Source organism: Schistocerca nitens, chromosome 3 (genome assembly GCF_023898315.1).
Source record: "Schistocerca nitens isolate TAMUIC-IGC-003100 chromosome 3, iqSchNite1.1, whole genome shotgun sequence".
Classification (NCBI taxonomy): Eukaryota; Metazoa; Arthropoda; class Insecta; order Orthoptera; family Acrididae; genus Schistocerca; species Schistocerca nitens.
In genome coordinates, this window is record NC_064616.1 from 738,776,969 (window position 1) to 738,801,350 (window position 24,382).

A 24,382-nucleotide genomic window follows, 5' to 3' on the forward strand; every position below is an offset into this window, starting at 1 on the left:
CATTTTTGAAGATATGCTCCTTAGCAAAAAGAATGTGAATGTGCTTACACTCCTCAAAGAATCTTTTTGTGACAACATTATGGTGGCTAAAATCTGTGATCAAGTGAACAGTGAAGAGCAATTAAAGATGAGACTGTCTGTAATGTTAAAGAAGGAAATGTGTGGTGCATTTCACAATTATCTGAATGTTACATTGTTCAGTTTCTTATCTGTGAGACACAGCATCACCATAAAACAACCATTTGTCCTACATTGGAAAGACAATATGACAACAATAAATTTATTGATAAAAATCACCAAAGAGGCACTGGAAATCATTTCGAGGAAATATAAAAGTCTTGTGACTTTACTGTAGCGTAAGGTGCCCTATTTTCGGATAGCTAAGGAAATCTAAGGGTACGGTTCATTAAAAATCAGCTGAAAGCTCCAAAAAATGACTGACGTATGTAATAGATATCAGTTTTATGTTATATATAACCTTTTATAGCAAAAAGTCAAAGAAACTTGAGTATTTTGGAGAGCATATTAAAAGGGTGTGCAATTTTAGATAGTGTGGTTCCTAATTTCGGATAGTGTTATTTCATAAAGAAAGTTCAAAATTACATACGTGTAGGAATAGTGCTTTATTACAAAATGTTGTGACATACCAATTTGATTTCGATAGTGATACATTGAGGCTGTCTGTATTTTTCTCATTTTTATGTCTTCCTGTCATGTTCGTCAGGCTCAGCACACCCAACGCGAACAGCCTAAACACCGTACCCAATCTTCTCCAGATTTATCTTCTCAGTTTGGGACAGAACAAGACATGCATTCGTCATCTGCGCTGTCTTCATCATCTGTAGAGGGCGAGGGAAACACAACTTTTGGAATCATCAGCAGATAAAAACTCACATGTCGATTTTCTTTGTCGACTGCTCGTTTTAGCCACCTTTGTGCTCTTCTGACAGATCTTTTGGATGTTTTGATGTTTCCTCTTTTTGAAGGTTTTCCTAATTCTTCTAAAATAGATCTCTTGCATTTTAGCATGTCTTGAACTATATGCTGAGGACTTTTCACACCAAGCTCTTTCTAGTGTGGTGAGGATGTCAACACAACTGGCTGTCCAACTGGTCTTCCACTTGTAGAAGACTGATTTAGGACTGGTGGTTGACGCATTTGAAATGTTGGAACAGTGGCTACAGAATAATTTTCTACATAATCGCAGGAGTCACCTTCATCTGTTTTTTCTCCTGCACTGGTTTCCTGTGAGAGGAAGTTTGTATCAACAAAAACGTTTGGACTGAATGGAATTATTCCACATTTCATGAAACCATTTATAGCTGTTCGCATATTTGAGACTCGCACATAGGCTTTCCAAATATTTCCCCAGCTTCAGCCATAGTCACCGACTGAAATGGATGGTCGTCAAGCCAGAGATCATTTTCGTGTGAGTAAAACCCTTTTGAATAGCCCCATGAAGCTGACGTCTAGTGGCTGAGGCTTATGGGTACTATGGGATGGTAGGCATACGAGTATTACTGTGTGCTGTTTTTCTAATTGAATAACGTCCAGATTTCTTGCATGTGAGCAGTGGCCATCTAAAATAAGCACAACTTCATCATGAAAGGATGTTTTCACAGTTCCGGTAAAATGCTGCAACTGTTGTGTGAAAATGTGGGCTTATATCCATTCAGACGGGTGGCAGGCTGTTACTGTCGCTGGCGACGTGCATTTCAAAAGTTCTGGCTTCATTCACACTCATGGAAATACAATAAGTGGTGGAACAAACGTCCCAAGAGAATTCATACAGGCAACAACTAAAGTCAAGGAGGCTCTCTCTGCTGAAGATCGTCTAACAACTACCTTTTTACCTTTCACGCTCAGTACTCGAGACCGAATTCCCTGAACTACACATATGCCGGTTTCATCCACACTGTAAACCTTTGAAGGGCCAAAGTTCATTTTTTGTAGTTCACATCGCAAAATATCGAAAAAATGCAGAAACTTTTTCTTTGGTGAAACCCTTCGCTCAGGCCATTGAGATGAGCTCAGGTTTTCTAAAACAATGCATTGCATGCATTCTTAAAAAGCCTCGCAACCTTTTTTTATCAACTATGTCCTTGTCTGAAGCAAAAGGATGTTTAAAATTATTTAGGACAGCAAATTGACGTGCTAAAATATCTCTCCTCTGTTGACCACAAAATCTCTCACCCATTACTTGACAAAATTTGGAACGTTCTTTTGCAATATCACTTCATAAAAATTTTCTGCCTGTCCTGGAGTTCAGTTTCGCTTCCATGTTTCCTGTCTTCACATAATCTGAAAGTGTACATTTTTGCACTTGAAACACATTGGACGCCTTTAAGAATTCCAATACTTTATTTATAATGGCTTCCACTGCCTTTTTCAAATTTTCTCTGCCCAGCACTTTCTTTTCTTTCCTACCATCCCCTGAAAAGAAATAAAAACGGAAATCCGAAAATAGAGCACCTTATCCTATAAAGCTGACATTAAAATGCGTGTACTAATCGGTGAGCTGCCTGGGATATTGCAGCTGCTCTGTGTAAACATCTTCTGGACCTGGTTATAATAAAAGATTCTGCTAGGATTTTTAACACAGTGGAGATGTGTTATTATCTAACATCAGATCACAACTTCTGCGTGCAGGAAGGCTACTAAGGAAACAGCAATGTGATTATGAACTACTATAAGACATTTGAAATAGACTGTTTAACGTGGATGAGTTGTGAATCTAGAGTAAACATATGTAACACATTTATATGTCAAATAACAAACCTAAACACCAACAAAAATACACTCCTGGAAATTGAAATAAGAACACCGTGAATTCATTGTCCCAGGAAGGGGAAACTTTATTGACACATTCCTGGGGTCAGATACATCACATGATCACACTGACAGAACCACAGGCACATAGACACAGGCAACAGAGCATGCACAATGTCGGCACTAGTACAGTGTATATCCACCTTTCACAGCAATGCAGGCTGCTATTCTCCCATGGAGACGATCGTAGAGATGCTGGATGTAGTCCTGTGAAACGGCTTGCCATGCCATTTCCACCTGGCACCTCAGTTGGACCAGCGTTCGTGCTGGACGTGCAGACCGCGTGAGACGACGCTTCATCCAGTCCCAAACATGCTCAATGGGGGACAGATCCGGAGATCTTGCTGGCCAGGGTAGTTGACTTACACCTTCTAGAGCACGTTGGGTGGCACGGGATACATGCGGACGTGCATTGTCCTGTTGGAACAGCAAGTTCCCTTGCCGGTCTAGGAATGGTAGAACGATGGGTTCGATGACGGTTTGGATGTACCGTGCACTATTCAGTGTCCCCTCGACGATCACCAGTGGTGTACGGCCAGTGTAGGAGATCGCTCCCCACACCATGATGCCGGGTGTTGGCCCTGTGTGCCTCGGTCGTATGCAGTCCTGATTGTGGCGCTCACCTGCACGGCGCCAAACACGCATACGACCATCATTGGCACCAAGGCAGAAGCGACTCTCATCGCTGAAGACGACACGTCTCCATTCGTCCCTCCATTCACGCCTGTCGCGACACCACTGGAGGCGGGCTGCACGATGTTGGGGCGTGAGCGAAAGACGGCCTAACGGTGTGCGGGACCGTAGCCTAGCTTCATGGAGACGGTTGCGAATGGTCCTCGCCGATACCCCAGGAGCAACAGTGTCCCTAATTTGCTGGGAAGTGGCGGTGCGGTCCCCTACGGCACTGCGTAGGATCCTACGGTCTTGGCGTGCATCCGTGCGTCGCTGCGGTCCGGTCCCAGGTCGACGGGCACGTGCACCTTCCGCCGACCACTGGCGACAACATCGATGTACTGTGGAGACCTGACGCCCCACGTGTTGAGCAATTCGGCGGTACGTCCACCCGGCCTCCCGCATGCCCACTATACGCCCTCGCTCAAAGTCCGTCAACTGCACATACGGTTCACGTCCACGCTGTCGCGGCATGCTACCAGTGTTAAAGACTGCGATGGAGCTCCGTATGCCACGGCAAACTGGCTGACACTGACGGCGGCGGTGCACAAATGCTGCGCAGCTAGCGCCATTCGACGGCCAACACCGCGGTTCCTGGTGTGTCCGCTGTGCCGTGCGTGTGATCATTGCTTGTACAGCCCTCTCGCAGTGTCCGGAGCAAGTATGGTGGGTCTGACACACCGGTGTCAATGTGTTCTTTTTTCCATTTCCAGGAGTGTATCTTATCAGTTTTATAAAGTGCCTATTCATGTGACTACAGTAAACTTTTATGTCTTCCTTAGATATAGAGCACGGTATTACCAGACTGGAAGCTACAATATATAACTACAGAATGGGTGGTGAGGTTTAACCTATTGAAGACTTTTTATGTGTACTGAATCCCAACGAACAGTATTTATAATGTGCTCTGCTGTACTTGTGCCAGTCAATTTTATGTAGTGTAAATTATCAGATAGCTTACAGAACAGCTGTTGTGTTTAACAATGTCCTGCCATTTGTGTACTGGCGCTTATGTATACACGAAAGTTGGCTGGTGTACGTAAAACATTGTAGACAAGCTAGGCCGAGAAGAGATTAAAAAGTATGATCTGTGTGCCTAAGGTTTAATTACTTACCTGTAAACTATGCAGAAATTGTTAGTCCAGGCTCCAACAAAGACGGCATAGATGTTGGTTATAAGTTTTATATTGAAAGTGGAGAAACATGTTTTTCTCTTTCCAGGATATAATTTACTTGAGCCCATCAAATATAGACATTGCTAAATTAGAATCGGTTCCCACAAGTAATGTTATTCCGCAGGTCTTAATGTACACAGTACATTTATTGTATAGACTAAAATAATTCCCTGTTAAAGAAATTACTCCCTTAAGAACAGTTAATGTGTTATGTGTACGCTAAATAACACATGAAAACGGAGAATTGGAAGACAAAAAACGAAAACTGGTGTTTATGGCTAAAACGGTTGCCGTAATGGAATAAAATAAACTGCTATTTGAAAAAGAAGGTCTGTGTACGGGCTGTACAGCCTACTGACCGACAGCGCTTCTTGGTGTATCAGCAGCCTAACCTCAAAGGCAGACGACAGAGCTTCAATCATGCACGTTGCATTGGCCAGCACGCGGCAGAGCGAGCGCCGACAGATGTCACTAGCCCTATGAACCTGTTTACCTTGGTGGGCCACACTAATAATTCCTCTAGTGTACCTATGAGGCCTGGGTATTTAGGGCAGCACAAAGCCGTGAGGCATTTTCCGTCTAGCTCTGGGCCACGCACTGTCTTACACCCACACTTCTTCAGTCAGTCTCGACTGGAACCTTCGCTACGCAACACACCAGCCACTGCCGACCGCGGGGAACCACCAGCTGCCTTCACCATCACTGGGACGTGGTCTCTACATCAGAGACGACCAGGACTTTGGTATTGACTGTCGACCTTCACTACCTTATTTGGTTCTTGTGCCAAGAGAATATTAGATTTTGACTGTTTCATCATTACGGCCCTCAGCCTAGGTTTCGACTTGTTAGAATTTAGTGCTGATCATCAACTTTCACAAACTGTTCTAATGACTAACTTTTCTCCAAAGAGGGCGTATTTCGTTAATATAATTATAAATAAAACTGTTAAACTTTGTGTACCTGTACTCAGTTGTCATTGCACCTCGACCCGTACAAGACTCAGCAAGTGGCGACGAAGAAACTCTCTGGGAACCAATATTTTCACACGTGTTTTGTGTCCCAGGTAGGCAGGCTTAGTGTGTGTGTGTGTGTGTGTGTGTGTGTGTGTGTGTGTGTGTGTGTGTGTGACTCTAAGTCACGAAGACCTTGATAAATATTTGCTCCACTTTGTCTAACCCTTTGGATGTTACTACCCACATAATGCTGCTATCCCAGAACATGCAACACGCCATGCAAATGATGGAGGAAAGATAGTGGCCATCACCACATACAACGAGGAGCTGTCGAATTGAGTGTCTCACATCGACTCACTGGTGAAAGGACTCAGAGGAGCGCCGCTGCGACTCCAGGTACTTGAACAGAAGATCGAGGCCTGGGCGAACTACGCAGCGAGAATTGGAGAACATTTCCTGGACCGTGGCATCCCAGGTGGCACCCAGCAGCACGCATTCTTCTTGGCCTACACGGCCCTGTAATTTACGATTTAATGCATCAACTCAACCCTGAAGTAGAGCCGCATGCCCTCCCATACAGTCGTTTGAAGTCTTGTTTACTACAATATCTCGACTCTCAAGTGGACTTTGCGGCGGTCTAACACAAACTTTTTGGCTACCACAAGCTCAGTGGACAATCTTACAGAGGGTTAAATAGCTAAATTGCAGGTCTTACCTGGTGACTGTCGGTTCCACTGCAATAATCCTCAATGTAAACAGTTCTACGTAACTCACTTTGTCAGAGACATGATTCTCATACACTCGTTGAGATGAAGGACTCCAAATGACCTCGTCAAACAGAAGGATCACATAATAGAGACTTGCCTTTCCTTTGAAAAGTCTCTATGGTCATCAGCATCATTACATGACCCTTGCTGCCCACACTACTCTCTGGTCCCAACCCCAACCATGGCCTTCACAGCATTCTGATTTCCCTGCAGCTGGCGAGCACTCGACAAATGTGCGTCACTTGCAAGGGTTACCTTCATGCACCAACTGTTTTATTACTCACCCACAGCAACAGTGTTATTGTTGCCGGTCTAAATGTTCTTCCTGTGGCAAGACAGGACACAAGACGGAAGTATTCCAGTCTTCACTCAAGATGTATGTTGATTATGCCCTCACAGATCCATTTCCAGATGAGAAGGTGCCAGACACCTATGCTCCAGATGTTTTACATGCCCACACTGTGCTCCCCATATCTGACAGACTCTTAAAGCACACGGTGGTCGTCAACACAGTCCTATTGGAGTGTAATGCTGATTCGGTTTCTACCACGACGATTGTGATTTGGAAGACTCATCACTGTTTGGGCTCACTCTCACAACAGGAATTCTCCAGACACGTGTGTACCTACAGTAACGAAGTGAAAGGACAATTCATGACTCACATTCACTGTCATTCTACTGTTTTCATGTCATGCATCTTGGTGGTAAACACTGATGGGGCCACAAACATCCTTGGTTCTGACCTTTTTAATGCTTTGGGATTGGAAATACATGACTCCACCAACAGCATTCAACCGTCTGGGGCTAGTTCTTACTTAAGCGACCTATGCTCCAAGTAAAAGTCAGTTTTTTCTCTTCCTACCGCTGGCGTCACTGGCTCCTTCCAGTAGCCACTCCTTCAAAGTACATAATGTTCCATTTGCCCTCTGCTATAAGCTATAGTCGAAACTACAGCCCCTCCAAGAGGAAGGCATTCTCACTGCTGTCGCCAGTAGTGGGCTGTCTCGTCTTTATTGTGCAAAAGGTGAATGGGTCACTTCTAATTTTCGGCTACTTTAAGGCCACAATCAATGCACAGTCTGTCACTGATGCTTACCAAATTCTAAAAGTCGATTGACTGTGGTATGAATCGCAGGAGGCAAAATTTTTGTCAATATTGACTTGTAGGATACTTACCTTGAGCTCCCTATGGATGAGGCATCACGGACCAGTCTAGTCATTAACACTCCATTAGGACTATTCTTCTATAACAGGCTTCCAGTTTGCATTTCCAGTGCTCTGGCTATTTTTCAGTGGTATTTAGTACAGCTGAAATGATATGTTCCCAGCACAGCAAACTATGTAGACGATATTCTAATCACTGGTAAAAACTCCCAGGAGTTGTTGGCCAACTTTGCCTTTTTTGCTGTTCTTCAACAAGCAAATCTCAATTGTAACATAGCCAAAGCGTTTTTTTTTTTTTTTTTTTTTTTTTTTTTTTTTTTTTTTTTTGCCTCACGTGGGCTTCTTGGTCACGTTTTCAATGCTTCAGGAATATGACCTATACTACAATATATTCAAGCCATCCAGCATCTTCCAGTCCCAAAGAACATTAAGCATGTACAATCTGTGCTCAGCCAACTTAATTATCATCGCAAGTTCATCCCATATGCTGCGGTCATAGGAGGAATGCTCCATCAGTTGTTACACAAAAATGTAAAGTGGAATTAGACTTCCACCTGCGATAAGGAGTACAGAGATCTCAAGCAAACCCTGCTCCGTTAGACATGCCTTATGGCCTACGACCCAGCAAAACAAATTTATTGTAGCAGCTGATGTTTCTGATTATGGCTTTGGCGTGGTGTTATCTCATGAACTAGGCAGTGTGGAAGGTTCAATTCTGTTCATATCCAAAACTCTGACCAAGACGCAACGCATCTAAGGCCAAATTCTAAAGGAAGCCCTGGTGCTTGTGTTCACACTCGACGAATTCCACAATTATGCGTATGGACAGCATTTCACGTTACTGACTGACCATATAACTCTTTTGCTGTTACTGAAGGCAGACTCCAATATTTCAACCAAATCAGAGCACTGTTCTTGTCTAGCTTCTCATACATCAGATATCCCTCGACAGCTCGAAATGCCAACACCGACATTATCTCCAGGTTACCATTGTGACAGGACACCCATTCGATTTGGATGCAAAGGTCATCGCCATCGCTCCTCAGAGGATCTGGTTACCCAGGAAATGCTCTACCTGGTGCACGAAGATGGTCAATGGATCGAAAGCAGTTGGGTCATGAGGAAGTCTAACCATTTTGGCACAAGCGCCAACAGGTCCCCACCCACAATGTAGCCTTCTCATTGCAAGTACAAAATGGCCACATGCACGCTGTGATTCCACCCACCTTGCAGCACTGCATCCTATCCCTCCTACATCAGGCCCAATGGGGAGTTGTGCTCATGAAGAGGTTGGCCTGTCAACATGTGTACTGGCAAGGTATTGATGCAGATATTACTAACATGATAGTGGCATGTGAGTACTGTGAAACCAAGCAGGCAGCACCAGCTAGCAGATACTTCCCTTGGCTGGATGCTTCAGTGCGCTGGTTGTGACTCCTTTAGACTTCACAGGCCCCATTCTTGGCTATTCATGGTTTATCGTAGTCGACATGAGAACTGTATTCCCCTTCATTTCTTGGATGTCCATCCCCGTCACATACTATCCAGACTGTGGCACATATCTTCTCCATAGAAGAACTCATCATGATTACTGTCAACGAGCCTCAGTTTATATCTTCCGAATGTACTCCTTTCTGTTCTTCCAACAGCATCGCCCTTGTACACATAGTACCTTTTCATCCCACATCTAATGGCTTAGTGGAATGTTTTGTTCTCATACTCAAGTCACAATTAGCAAGCTACGTTGCCATAATGATTTTAGGTGAAACTCAAACTCTGTTTTTGGTATCTTACCTCTCAAACCCTCGAGACGGCGTCAGCACCACAAAAATGTTCAATGGACAGCAGCTGTGGTCCAAACTCACCGTCCACCGTCCTACAACAACTGCGTCTCCCCATCAGCGGTCTTCATACTATCATTATTCCCTCCAATATGACGTCTGGGCTTTGGTTTTCTCAAAAAATCGCCATCAGTGGAGCCCGGCAGTGGTCACCCATTTATTGGGACAGATCATGGTGAAAATATGACTACATGATGGCTTCATTTTTCACAAGTATTTTAACCAGTTGCATCCATGGAAAACAGTGACACCTACTAGAATTGAACTGATATGATCTTTTTTGTTCCAGAGTCGGACGGTCCACGTCCTGCATCCACTGGCGAGCACAGCCCATCACCGGGACAGACACCAACTTCGATTGACACCAACCTCAGCTCATCACGGTCGCCAGTTTCATTGGCATCAAATGAAGAGGCGCCAGGTTCCTCAGACATTGAGACTTGCCACTATATCATGCCTCCAAAGGAGGATGAGGTTGTTGGGATACTGTGTATGGGCTGTACACAGCACAGACTGATAATCCTTTTCACAGCAGTGGTGTACCAGAGGCCTAACCTCAAAGGGGTTACATCACTAGTTGACAGAGCTTCAATCATGCACGCTACATAAGTCAACAAGTGGCAGAGCGAGCACCACCAGAGGTCGCTGGTCCCGAGGACCTGTTTGCCTCAGCCAGCCACATGATTGCAAAGTTCCTCTAGTATCCCTAATTGGCCTGGGTGTTCAGGATGGTGCCTAGCCACTCGAAGGAATTTTCCATCGAGCTCTGCGCCAGGCACTGACTACACACACAGTTCTTCAACCAGAGTCTTTAATAAAACCTTCGCTACATACAATGCGATGCCACACCATCCAGAGCCGACCAAGGGAGCCTCCATTGTTTGCCTTCACCCTCACCAGGACCTCTCCTCTTCGTTGAAGACGACCGGGAACTTATTATTGGCTGTCGACTTTCAGTACATTATTTTTTTCTACTTCCGAGTGGATAATAAAGTTTTGACTGTTTCATCATTACAGCCTTCAGCCTAAGTTCGAACTAGTGTAAATTCAGTGCTAATCATGAACTTTCACAAACTGTTGTAGTGACTAACTTTTCTCCAAAGGAAGAGTATTTTTTCTTTATATACTTTTCAATAAAACGGTTCTACAATACATTATTTACATGGGTTGTGTTCTCATGGCACCACAATCGGCATAAAACGTAGCAGAAAAGGCGATTGCAACTGTGTTAGCAAGGATTAACTATTACTTTAATCACAGCGTATGGAAAAATCGGGATATGACTGGGAATACAAGGTGTCGGTATTTACTGTAAATACCAGTGGAAAGTGGCCACCCAGTCGAGTACTTGCAGAAATCAATGTATCCAAGGACATTTGCTATATTAATTGATTAGTGCCCAGTGTTACATTATGGTACACGTGACAGGACTGTAGTTTTACTGATTTTTTGGTCAACAATTGACTTTTGTAATCTTGTTATGCTTCTTTAGCAATTCTAGAACACCTATTCTTTCATTCCTGTGTTGGTAGCACTCCACTATTAGGGTCAATAGACTGCTGAATTTGAACATTTTTTCCACAGCCTGAATCTCATCGCATTTTGGATTTAGAGTAAATATAACAAAATATTTTATCATTCACATTCAAAACTCTAAATAGTTTCTTAATAAACTAACAATGACATGTAATTATTTAAATTTATTCAATATTATATGTATCACAGTGACACATCTTTCAGTTTTAGTGTTACATGAAAGTAACATTAAGCACTAATGAGAGCACTTCAAAAATTTTTATGCATTACTCTATTTTCCCTATTGTTGTTGTAATTTTCTATTATTATTATTATTATTATTATTGTTATTAATGTAACATCAGTGCTTTTTTAGAGATTGGGTGAGATTCTGCAGTCAGGGTTTACAGCTCAGGAATCTTTTGACATGCTATCTGGAGATGAACATCATGTGCTAGATATTTTTATTGGCCAACCTGATTCAAATGTCTTGATTTATAAAGATTTTGGGGATGACGAGCAAAGGAGAAATTCTGTCAAAGAATATTCTTGCTGATGATGAAGTTAGAGCTTTACGTTAAGAACCGATATTACTTCAGCAAGAGGATGCACTTACATTGAAATTGCAAACTGATGTAGGCCTATTTCGTTCACCAATCCCAGTCCTTGCTGCACCATCACTACAACCACTGTCATAGCTTATAACAGTTATAAGCAAGTTGTACATTGATTGTGATAAAATGGTAGGTGGATTGAAGTAGATTTTCAAATGCATTCCAGACAATTTCATGCTTCTGCTTTCCAGCAACAAGATACCGATGGTGCAGCTGAGTCATTTGCGATATTGTTTGATGATGCAGTTATCAGTATACAATGTACTCTGCACCAAAAATGTATATACAGTTTCTCATATAAATTTTAAAGAGGTATTGCACAGGTACACATAAGGAGGTATGTGACACCACCAAAAGAAACAGATCGAACACTGCACTCTAATACTATAGCAGGTAAGTCCGTTTTGATGGAATTAACAACCTCACTGAGAAAATGCAGGAACGCAAAAGAATGATGAGCAGTTGGCATACAATGTAAGACATCAGCAAATACCGAGAAATATAATGTGGGGCTGTGAGTTGAATGTTTCATTACTCATCATAACAGGTAATTTGTTGGTTTTTTTAATTGTAGTTTGTACTCATGTTTAATTTCTTTCTTTCAGTGCAAAAATGTGTTACCTTTGCAGATAAATGTATGTTTTGCTCCAAATAGTGCATAGCATTACATTTATGAAATGATATATTGTATTAAAACTAGAAAGATAAAGACTGATTTTCGGCTTGAAATCCTTCTTTCTCAGTGTAACAAACATGGTAAAATTAATGATTATAAAAAATTAATAAGAAAATAATTTATGAACTATCACTTTGAAGGACATACGAATAATCTGTTTATAAACATCCATTCCCATTTGTACCTGATTAAAAAGAATGGTTACATTGTATGTGAATGTGGTGAGCTGGAAGTCATGCATCTAACAACAAAAGCCATTTGAAGTGTTTAAAATCGACAGAATAACTACATTTCATGGTAATTCATTTGTAAACACTATAAAACTAAATTTGTATATGGATGTTCCACAAGAACTTGGAGCAAAAGAGTTGTCAACATAAACACAAGAAGACATGGTGCGATTTAACAATAGTGTAGTGCAGGGAATAAAATGCAAAATTAAAGTCCCCAAATAATCTCAGCTAGAAGAACTGCAAGAAGGAACATTGTTAAAGCTATCAAAGAAATAGCTTACAGGGAAAAATTAGATACATGTTAGAATTTGAATACATACCTTCTTTGTATTTGTCAAAGAACCAGTTCTGGTGTAGATCTAAATTATAAGTTAAAAATCAAGCTGGATACTACTAAAACTATGCCAAACAAAAATAAAGAAAGAGTTGTTTTCTGTGTGTAAAAAATGAATGCATAAAGTTTTTGTACAATAGTATTTGTTTTATAATTCGCTACCCTGCCTAAAATTCTAAAAATCCTCTATTTACAATTATCTACGTGCAAAGTAGCTGGAAGTGGATAGTTGGGTGATCTTGAAAAGTAGTTAAGTGCCAGAAGCTGTTTAAGGAATTAAATTTCTTTTACGCAACTGACTGCTGTGTATTTCGATGTAAGGTATAGTAACCCTAGTTTCATACATGCAACATGATTTTCCTAGATGGTAAACAACGGCATTATCTGCAAACAATGTAAGAGATCTCCTAACTCGTTTATATAGATTAGGAACAGTAGAGGGTTTATAATATCTATTTTGAGGAACGTCAGATACCACTGCTTTTTACTCAATCACTTTATTTTCAGTTACCACTAATTGCAAAATATACTGTCTCGTGAATTTTTTTTTTCCTTTACGACAGTTGTAGATCTGACAAGGGAAGACAATGGAGAAGATGAAGAAAAAGTGTTGAGAGAAGACACTGAACATTTATTTTTTCCATAAGTATGATATCATACCATCTTAAATAATTTGTGCTGTTTTATAGAAAATTTATGTCTATAGCATTTTCGTTTGCTGTTTTACTTCCATGTCCCTTCTGCATACAGTAACACACAAAAACGTAAAGTCTGAAAACATGTAAGGCATAAAAGCAACAAAATTTACTGATAAGTCTATGGTATTTTCCATTAGTTCGTGTGTATCTGTGTGTGTGTGTGTGTGTATTAGATTACAAAACTTTTTGATAAATAACGCTGTCGTATGGGAAATACTGTAGCATAACTGGATACTTTTGAACATGGCAGTTTTTGGCAAAAAATGCTTGTACGAGGTGTGGCTAGAAAAAAACCGGACTAGTACTGGTGAAACAATAAAACGAATGCAATAAGGCTGAAAGTCGCGTGGCCTGTCACGTGACTCTCGCTCCGCCTACTGCTCGAGTTTCATCTGCCTCCTGCACTCAGTCTGCCCGTGGCGTCTGTTTTAAGTAGTTGACGTTTTCTCTGTGCGTCGGAAAATGTTGAGTGTACAGAAAGAACAGCGTGTTAACATCAAATTTTGTTTCAAACTAGGAAAATCTGCAAGTGAAACGTTTGTAATGTTACAACAAGTGTACGGCGATGATCGTTTATCGCGAACACAAGTGTTTGAGTGGTTTAAACGATTTAAAGATGGCCACGAAGACACCAGTGATGACACTCGCACTGGCAGACCATTGTCAGCAAAAACTGATGCAAACATTGAAAAAATCGGTAAACTTGTTCGACAAGATCGCCGTTTAACAATCATAGCAGTGTCTGAGTTAACAGGAGTTGACAAGCAAAGTGTTAGGCAGATTCTTCATGAAAGTTTCAACATGAACAAAGTGTGTTCAAAAATAGTTCCAAAGTGTCTCACAATTGAACAGAAGGAACGCCGAAGAATGATTTGTTCTGACATCCTGGAAAACATTGAAAGTGATCCCACCTTCTTACAAAATGTTATTACTTGCGATGAATCGTGGTTTTTTACTTACGATCCCGAAACTAAACGCCAATCGATGTATTGGAAAACTCCTGGTTCTCCACGACAAAAAAAGCACGAATGTCAAAATCGAAATTCAAGGCAATGATGATTGTTTTTCTTTTTGACATCAAATGGATTGTGCACATTGATTGGGTACCAGAGGGACAAACAGTGAATCAGCATTACTACATTAGCGTCCTGGCTACCCTACGTGAGCAAGTACGGAGAAAACGGAACGATTTGTGGAGAAAAAAGTCATGGATCCTTCACCAAGACAATGCCCCAGCTCACAGTGCGTTGTCAGTGAAGACGTTTTTGGCAAAACACAACATTCCCATCTTAGATCATCCACCCTACTCACCTGATTTGGCCCCCTGTGACTTTTTTCTTTTCCCTAAAGTCAAGTCAGCTTTGAAAGGAACTAGATTTGAGACTGTTGAAGCAGTAAAAGAAAAAGCGACGGAAGTAATGTATGGACTTACCGAAAATGATCTGCAGCATTGCTATGAACAGTGGAAAATTCGTATGGAGCGGTGTAGAGACCGAGGAGGAGAGTACATTGAAGGAGATAACATGAAATTGTAAATAATTGTAAATAAATGTTTTTTCCAGCATCAGTCCGGTTTTTTTCTAGCCGCACCTCGTATACTACCCTGTGATTGGCTGTTTCATTTTAATGAAAATTTTCCCATTAGCACTGTATTGCATTTCTAAACACTGTGATTGGCTGAAAAATATTTTCCGTCAACAACATCTTCTTCTTGGCTTCAAAGGGTGTCGTAGCTCCAGTACCAATGTCACATGTTGCCTCCAAATGCTCCTATTGTATGCTATTCCTTCCAATTATTTATGCTCATCCTGTTGCATGTTGTTTTAATTTCATTTACCCACGTGCTCCTCGGTTTCCTTTTGAGTCTCCAACCAAATGACTTATCCACAAATATTCTTGAAAGCATTTGATCATCTTTCATTCTCATCAAATGACTTGCCCATTGACGTCTTCTGGAATTTATCAAGCTCATTATTGTTGCTTGTTGTAATAGCAAGTGAATTTCAGTGTTGTGTGTTCTCTTCCAGCTTAGCGATTCATTATCATAGTAGGAACTAAATTTTTCCCTGCAAATTTTGTTTTCAAATGGTGTTCCTCCATTTTAGTTAAACTACATGTTTCTACTCCACATGTTAAGATTGTTCTGATGATTAGGTTATATAGCTTCATTTTCGTTTTCCTTGACAGCAGTTCAGACCCTAGAAGTTTATGTATGGAGTCGTAGGTTCTACTAGTATTTTGCAATCTCGTTTTCACTTCTACTTTTCTCTGATTTCGTTCATTTGTCGTTGCATCCAGAAATTTAAACTGTTCAACACTATCAAATTAATGTTTACCAATTAATAAATCTAATTGGTTGTCTTATTCACATGTACATCTCTGAACTAGCATGTATTTTGTTTTCCGATCTTACCTTTTCGAATAAGCTTGGATGCTCGTTCTACAAACTCCTCAAATAACTGTCCAATCTGTATTTCACTTTTTCCAATGATTATCGTATCATCTGCATATGCTAAAACCTTAACTTCATTTCTTTGGAAGATCCCAGCAGGTACTGGTAAAGTTTCCTCACAACCCCGTCCAAGGCTACATTACAGAGAAGAGGGGACGCAGCAACTCCATGTATTAGTCCTAATTTATTTTTAAGGTGGTCAGATTTTAAACCATTTAGCAAAACCCGGCTTATATCGCACCCCAGCACGAAAAGTGACACATGTCGAAAAACGGCAGTTTTAGTTTATATCACTTAAGAATATGCCTGAAGTGCCTCAATATGGGTTATAAATGTAGTTAAATTTACTGTCTACAATACGCACTTGAAATTTAAAGAAGGTTATACTACACTAAAATACACAGAAGAGCCAATAAAACTGTACAGCTGCTCGCGAGCACGCAGAAATGCCGCAACACGACGTGGCATAGACTCGAATAATGTCTGAAGTAGTGCTGGAGGGAACGGATACCGTGAATCCTGCAGGGCTGTCCGTAAATCAGTAAGAGTACGAGGGGGTGGAGATCTCTTCTGAACAGAACAATGCAAGACATCCCAGATATGCTCAATAATGTTCATGTCTGGGGAGTTTGGTGACCAACGGAAGTGTTTAAACTCAGAAGAGTGTTCCTGGCGCCACTCTGTTTCCGGCAGCAGCGATGTCGGAGATTTGATGTTTTACCGGATTCCTGATATTCACGTTACAATCGCTACCTCGGAGATGATGCCACCCATCATTCGTGCCCCGACTATAGCGCCACGTTCAAACTCACTTAAATCTTGATAACCTGCCATTGTAGCAGCAGTAAGCGATCTAACAACTGCGCCAGACATTTTTTGTCTTAAATTGGTGTTTCCAACCGCAGTGCCGTCTGTATTTCAATACGTATGCCTATACCAGTTTCTTTGGCGCTTCAGTGTATGTTTTATAGAATTAATTCTTTAAGCTGAGTTTTCTCAAATATTTCATTTTTGAGTTATGTCACTGTTCTTGCCTAGGTCCGATGGTATTATCCATGCACATTTTACAAGGATTTATAAGTATAATTGGAAATCCCAAGTCCATCATCACAGTCCACAAGTTTTGTCTGTGAATGGACTCATAATCTTTCATAAAATCGATAAACAAGTAATATATTTTTTGTTTATATTACCACACTTTTTCATTTATTGTATTGATTACAAATACACATATTGTCAGTAATGATCTATTTCTATGACAAATACTCTGATAATCCCCGATTTTTTTCTGTGTGTGGTTTCAAGAGGTTTAGTAATAAACAGGATAAAATCCTATAGACAGTGTTAACTAAGGAATTCCCTTGTAGTTTCTGAAATTTTATCTGTCTCATTTTTTATGTATCAGGACTATTAATGATTCTTTCAATTCTGTTGGTATGGTCCCAGTTCTCCAGATTACTGGTGTCAGTTGCAGTGCTTCTTCTCCATGTGTTAGTATCTCAGCTGGAATCCTGTCACTACCAATTGCCTTGTCGTTCTTTATATCTTTGATACTTCCCAGCATCTCTTGATATGTCGATTGTGGAATTTGATCATTATTAGGGCTGCTGCTAGAATTTCTAATTAATGATTCTGGACCAAACGGTTCGAAATATTCCTTGCTTGTTGATAAAATTTTGCATGCTTAATTAATCATGTTGGTATTTCTGTCCTTCATCATCTTAGTTTTGGAAATGAAACCTGTTTTAATTTTGTGGACTGTGCTATACATTTACCGGCTTATTACTTTGATGATATTCGTGAATAGATTCAAACTATTGTTTTAGGTATTGTTCTTTCATTATAGTTTATTAGATTGCTGTTGTGCCTCCAGATAAGTGATTTCTATTCTTATTTGCTTGCAGCAATTTCCTGCGTAATTTTATAACCTTGTCTTCAGCTTCGCCACATTCTTCAGCAAACAATTTCTTCATGCCTTTTTTTCCTCCCTTTAGGTTATTTCTTCCAGCTCTGAGGGTGTCTTCTTTTATTCTACTCTAGCACTCACTACTGATCATTTCATGATTTTCTCCGATGCTAGTTAAAACCTCAAATCGGTTTGGAACTACAACTTTGTATTTTAGTATTTCTTCTGTTCCTATTACATTTTCGAGATGAAATTTGGCCACATTTCCAGAAATAATTTTCGTTTCAGGTGCTACGTTCAAGTTGATTCTAATTCACTAGGTTGTGGTCCGAGTCCGTTTCCGCTCCTCAAAAGGGTCATACATCTCTAATTGTCTTTCTATGTCTACAGTACGTTGCATTTTTTTTTAAATTCATCAACATTGATATCTTGGAGTTTGGAATTTTTCCTAATCCACCATCTTTAACTTTGAAATTTACCATAATCTGCTATCTTTAAGTGTTACATTTTCTATCATATGCCATATTTAATTTTTAAATTTACTATTATCTTCCATATTTAGTTTTTAAATTTACTGCCGTACGGCGGCTATAATGTTTAAATTTCTGACCATTCACTATCTGCCTAATTCTTAATTTTCCACGATCCATCAACTTTGATTTCTAAAATTTTCCTCCATTTGTCATCTTCAATTTTTAATTTCTAAATGTCCCACTATGTGCTCTCTTTTATTTTTAAATCTCTCACCATCCGCCACCTGGGATTGTTAAATTTACCTCCAATGCCACCTTTATGACATCAGGTGGCTGCAGTTCCAACTAGCGACATAAAATTGTATTGTGGATCAAATTTGGCATAGACCTACTACCATCAGGGAAGTTGTTCAAAGCGATCTGGCTCGCAACACCTATTGCTTCATCTGGTGGTAAGCACAGCGAGACTACAGCGTTCCTTTGAGCCACATGAATTTAAGCTGCAACTCCTTGCAGGTCAGTAACCATGTAAGAAGCAGAAGAGCAGTGTGTGTTAGTTACAATCACAGCTATTCTTCCCTTGTCCCTTTCCCCAGTCACGTCATCCTTGAGGGTATAGCACCATAGTACGGTGCTGTCAGTAAGTTCAAAATGTGTTTCTTATAAACCAAAGCTCAGAGGACTTCCCTGCACTAGCATTGTCAGTTCCTTCACAAGTGCCCTGAATCCACTATTGTTCCACTGTGCTATGGGAGCCATTTTCTTTTTCTTTCAACGTGTCTCCCCGCTGGGGTGAGAATCCTGTGAGGGTTGGAGGTTTAATCGAGGGGTTAACTATTTCCTCAAACAGACTTCATATTCCGTTGCCTCCGAAGTGGAATCATTAGAACTGTCAGGCAGAATGAGATCTGCATGGTCTGACGTTTATGACCTGTCTTTTTCTGCAGATGATGCTCCCCTTTTAGTTTGTTTGCCAGTTTAGACTTTGGAGGAACGCTTATGGCAGCGACAGAGGCACTGCTGGCCTGGTTACTAGAGTCTGCTGGAAATTCTACAGTGTTTGTAAACCACTGTCTTTTCTTGTTTTCTGGAGGTAGCTATAGGTTCATAATAACAGGGTCGTTTGCATTGAACTAAGAAACGCAGGTATTACGATGTGCATTCAAATTCTACGGCCTCCGATTTTTTTCTAATTAACTACTGACACGAAATCGATGAAACTGGCGTTACTTCTCGACGTAATCGCCCTGCAGACGTACACATTTTTCACAACGCTGACGCCATGATTCCATGGCAGCGGCGAAGGCTTCTTTAGGAGTCTGTTTTGACCAGTGGAAAATCGCTGAGGCAATAGCAGCACGGCTGGTGAATGTGCGACCACGGAGAGTGTCTTTCATTGTTGTAAAAAGCCAAAAGTCACTAGGAGCCAGGTCAGGTAAGTAGGGAGCATGAGGAATCACTTCAAAGTTGTTATCACGAAGAAACTGTTGCGTAACGTTAGCTCGATGTGCGGGTGCGTTGTCTTGGTGAAACAGCACACGCGCAGCCATTCCCGGACGTTTTTGTTGCAGTGCGGGAAGGAATTTGTTCTTCAAAACATTTTTGTAGGTTGCACCTGTTACCGTAGTGCCCTTTGGAACGCAATGGGTAAGGATTACGCCCTCGCTGTCCCAGAACATGGACAGCATCATTTTTTCAGCACTGGCGGTTACCCGAAATTTTTTTGGTGGCGGTGAATCTGTGTGCTTCCATTGAGCTGACTGGCGCTTTGTTTCTGGATTGAAAAATGGCATCCACGTCTCATCCATTGTCACAACCGACGAAAAGAAAGTCCCATTCATGCTGTCGTTGCGCGTCAACATTGCTTGGCAACATGCCACACGGGCAGCCATGTGGTCATCCGTCAGCATTCGTGGCACCCACCTGGATGACACTTTTCGCATTTTCAGGTCGTCATGCAGGATTGTGTGCACAGAACCCACAGAAATGCCAACTCTGGAGGCGATCTGTTCAACAGTCATTCGGCGATCCCCCAAAAGAATTCTCTCCACTTTCTCGATCATGTCGTCCTACCGGCTTGTGCGAGCCCGAGGTTGTTCCGGTTTGTTGTCACACGATGTTCTGCCTTCATTAAACTGTCACACCCACGAACCCACTTTCGACACATCCATAACTCCATCACCACATGTCTCCTTCAACTGTCGAAGAATTTCAATTGGTTTCACACCACGCAAATTCAGTAAACGAATGATTGCACGCTGTTCAAGTAAAGAAAACGTCGCCATTTTAAGTATTTAAAACAGTTCTCAATCTCGCCGCTGGCAGTAAAATTCCATCTGCCACACGGTGCTGCCATCTCTGGGACGTATTGACAATGAACGCGGCCTCATTTTAAAACAATGCGCATGTTTCTATCTCTTTCCAGTCCGGAGGAAAAAAATCGGAGGCCTTAGAACTTGAATGCACCTCGTAGTGCTGGCACCGCAACGTAGAGACTTTCTGAGCGCCCGGGGAGTGGCCACAACGGCTGTACTGGCCAAAGAAAGGTAGCCAAACAAAATTTGATAATTCCAACCACAGATTTGCGTTGCCTACAAAATTTCAAACTCAATGATAATAATCTGAGACTGGGTGGATTTTTCATTAAAAAGTCATAAAACTAAATCGATCATTTCATGCAATGAGAGAAATTTTCCCTAGCCAAAGAGTGTCACCGAAGGATTCTTTACATGGCGCACCATCAAATGGAGAGGGAAGAGTTATTTTCATGTTCTCCAATTGGTTAATGTAGAAAATGCTCAAAATGGTGAATTTCTTGAATAGTTCCTGACCGTTATGTTTCAGCGTAAGGTTAAGATTTGGGTATATGGGCACGTTACGAAAGCCAATAAAAACAAAAGGTGACGCCACGTGGTAGCGGAGACATAACAGTTATCCCTAGTTCAGAGAATTCGCGCCCAAACAGGTGTCCCAACCAGAGAGGCAAAGAGACCGGGCCGCCCTCTGGGGCGAGGCTGCACTAACGTTTCATTTCCTCCCGCTGTATGTTGGCTGCTGGGACCTACATAACTGCGGACGAACACTGCGCTGCGGCGCCCGAGTTTACAAATCGCTCGATGGGCATCCGGTGGCTGATCTCGGACCGCTTCTCTTTGCTGACAGTAGTTTTGCTAAAATCACTGCCATTTTGTTATTCAAGCACCTTGGGAGCGGCCTTTTGTTAGAGCCGCTTGTGTATATCAGCATGATTCGCATTCAGAAGCTTGCACTGATTCAGAAATCATCGCTCGTACGGAACTCAGATTGTCTTTTTCTCACATGATGTTCTACGAACAATGGATGGAGGGCAACATTTAAATTCCATATTCCTAGATTTTCGGAAACGGTGCCCCACTACAAATTGTTGACGAAGGTACGAGCATTCAGTCTAGGTTCCCTGGCTCAAAGACTACATCTACATATACATCCATACTGCGCAAGCCATCTTTCGGTGTGTGGCGGAGCGTACCTTGAGTACCTCTATCGGTTCTCCCTTCTAGAACTAGAACACAGTACGTTGTCCTCGACGGCGAGTGTGCATCAGAGTCAAGGGTATCGCCAGGTGTATACCAGGCAAGAGTGATAGGACTGTTTTTACTCTCTCGCACATAAATAAATTGACGGACATGTTGAGCAGCACTTTACGGCTCTTTGCTGACGACGCTGTGGTGTATGGGGAGGTGTCGTCGCTGAGTCAAATGGTTCAAATGGCTCTGAGCACTATGGGACTCAACTGCTGTGGTCATTAGTCCCCTAGAACTTAGAACTACTTAAACCTAACTAACCTAAGGACATCACAAACATCCATGCCCGAGGCAGGATTCGAACCTGCGACCGTAGCAGTCGCACGGTTCCGGACTGCGCGCCTAGAACCGCGAGAACACCGCGGCCGGCGTCGCTGAGTCACTGTAGCGGTATACAGGATGACTTAGAAAAAATTTCTAGATAGTGCGATGAATAGCAGCTTCCTCTAAATGTAGAAAAACGTAATTTAATACGAATGAATAGGAAAAACAATCCTATTACTTTCGAATAAAGTATTAGTAGGGTGCAGCTTGAAACAATCACACCGATTAAATATCTAATCGCAATATTGCAAAGCGGTATGAAATGGAATGAGCACTTCAGGTTGATAGTAGGAAAGGCGAATGCTCGACTTCGTTTCATTGGGAGAATTATGGAGAAGCGTAGCTCATCAATAAGGGGACGGCGTAGAAAACGCTAGTGCGAACCGTACTGTTCGAGTATTTTGGATCCCCACCAGGTCGAATTAAAGGAAGGCATCGAAGCAATTCAGAGGAATACTGCTAGATTTGTTACTGGTACGTTCGATCAGCACACAGGTATTACGTAGATGCTTCACGAACTCCAAAGGAAATCCACGAAGGGAAGATGACGCACTTTTTCCACAGCACTATAGCAGAAATTTAGAGAACCGGCATTTGAGGCCGACTGCAGAATGATCCTGCTGCTGTCAACGTATATTCTGCGTAAGAACCATGAAGTGGCAAAAGTACGGAGTCAGCCATAGTAGAATTCACAAAAGTTGTACTTGATGCTCTTGATAAAGATGAGTGTGTCACAGGCATATTTTTGAATCTTTCTAAGGCGTTTGATACCGTCGACCACAAGATTCTATTAAATAAATTAGAAGCATTAGGAATAAGAGGGGTAGCTAACGACTGGTTTCGATAATACCTAACAGATAAGGTGCAAAGAGTAGAGATAACACATACTTCAAATAGATCTAAACATTTAGTAAACCACTTACCAGAACCAAAATACATTAATGTAGGGGTTCCGCAAGGTAGCATAATAGGACCAATACTGTTCCTGATATACATCAATGACTTTCCCAGTAGTGTTACTCATGGTGAAAAAATTCTCTTCGTTGATGACATCAATATTATAGTCACTGAGAAAACAAGAGAACTCCTTGCCGAGAAAGCAAATGAAACTCTCAAGGAAGTTTATGATTGGTCAATAAGTGATAAAGTGACGTTGAACATAAAGATAACTAATGACATGAATTTCAGTTTGAAGAGGAAAAATGACAATGTTAAATTAAATGTAGGTGGCACCTCCATAGACTGTGTAACAAACGCAACATTTCTAGGAATGAATATTGATTCTCAGTTGAAGTGGTGTGAACACACAAAGGCACTTGCAAACAGAATGTCATCAGCATATTATGCCCTTAGAATCCTATCATCAGTGTGTAACATGCAGTGTCTTTTAGTTACATATTATTCATACGTACACTCAGTTCTTAGCTATGGAATTCTTTTTTGGGGAACAAATGCACAAAATATGAACACAATTTTCAAACTCCAGAAAAGAGCCATAAGAATAATAATCAAAAATACTAGTCGAGCTCATTGTAAAGATTTGTTCAGAACACTGGGGATTTTAACTGCTCCATGTGAATACATTTACCAATCAGTTGTACACATCAAAAATAACATTGGTAATTACTGCACAAAAAGCTCTGTCCATGACCATGCAACAAGAGATAGACTCAACTTACATTTACCAAGAAAAAATAAACATAAAACTGAAAACAGCATTTTCTACCAAGGAATAAAGCTGTACAATAAATTACCAAAAGACATTAAAGAAATTGCCGAAAAAGAATTATTTAAAAAGCAGCTAAAAAGTATCTGTTATGCAATACATTTTATACATTGAAGGATTACTTAGCTAAAACAGAGTAGGGATTTAATAAAAAAAATGTTATACAAATAAATAATAATAATAATTATTATTATTATTATAAAATATCCAACATTCCAGATAACACCTTCACTTTATGTTTTTTTTTCCTTCTTTTCTTCCTTTCTAGAAATACTTACCCCCAAGTTATTCATAGCACAATACTAACACCTCTTCCTCTTTCTGAGCTCCACATCTCACTCGTTATGGAGGGATGCTGCCTCAGTTTCTCAGGATAACAAATGGGAAGTTGCGGTACAGCAAATGGCCCAGAGATCACCAGTGTGCGTGTGTGTGTGTGTGTGTGTGTGTGTGTGTGTGTGTGTGTG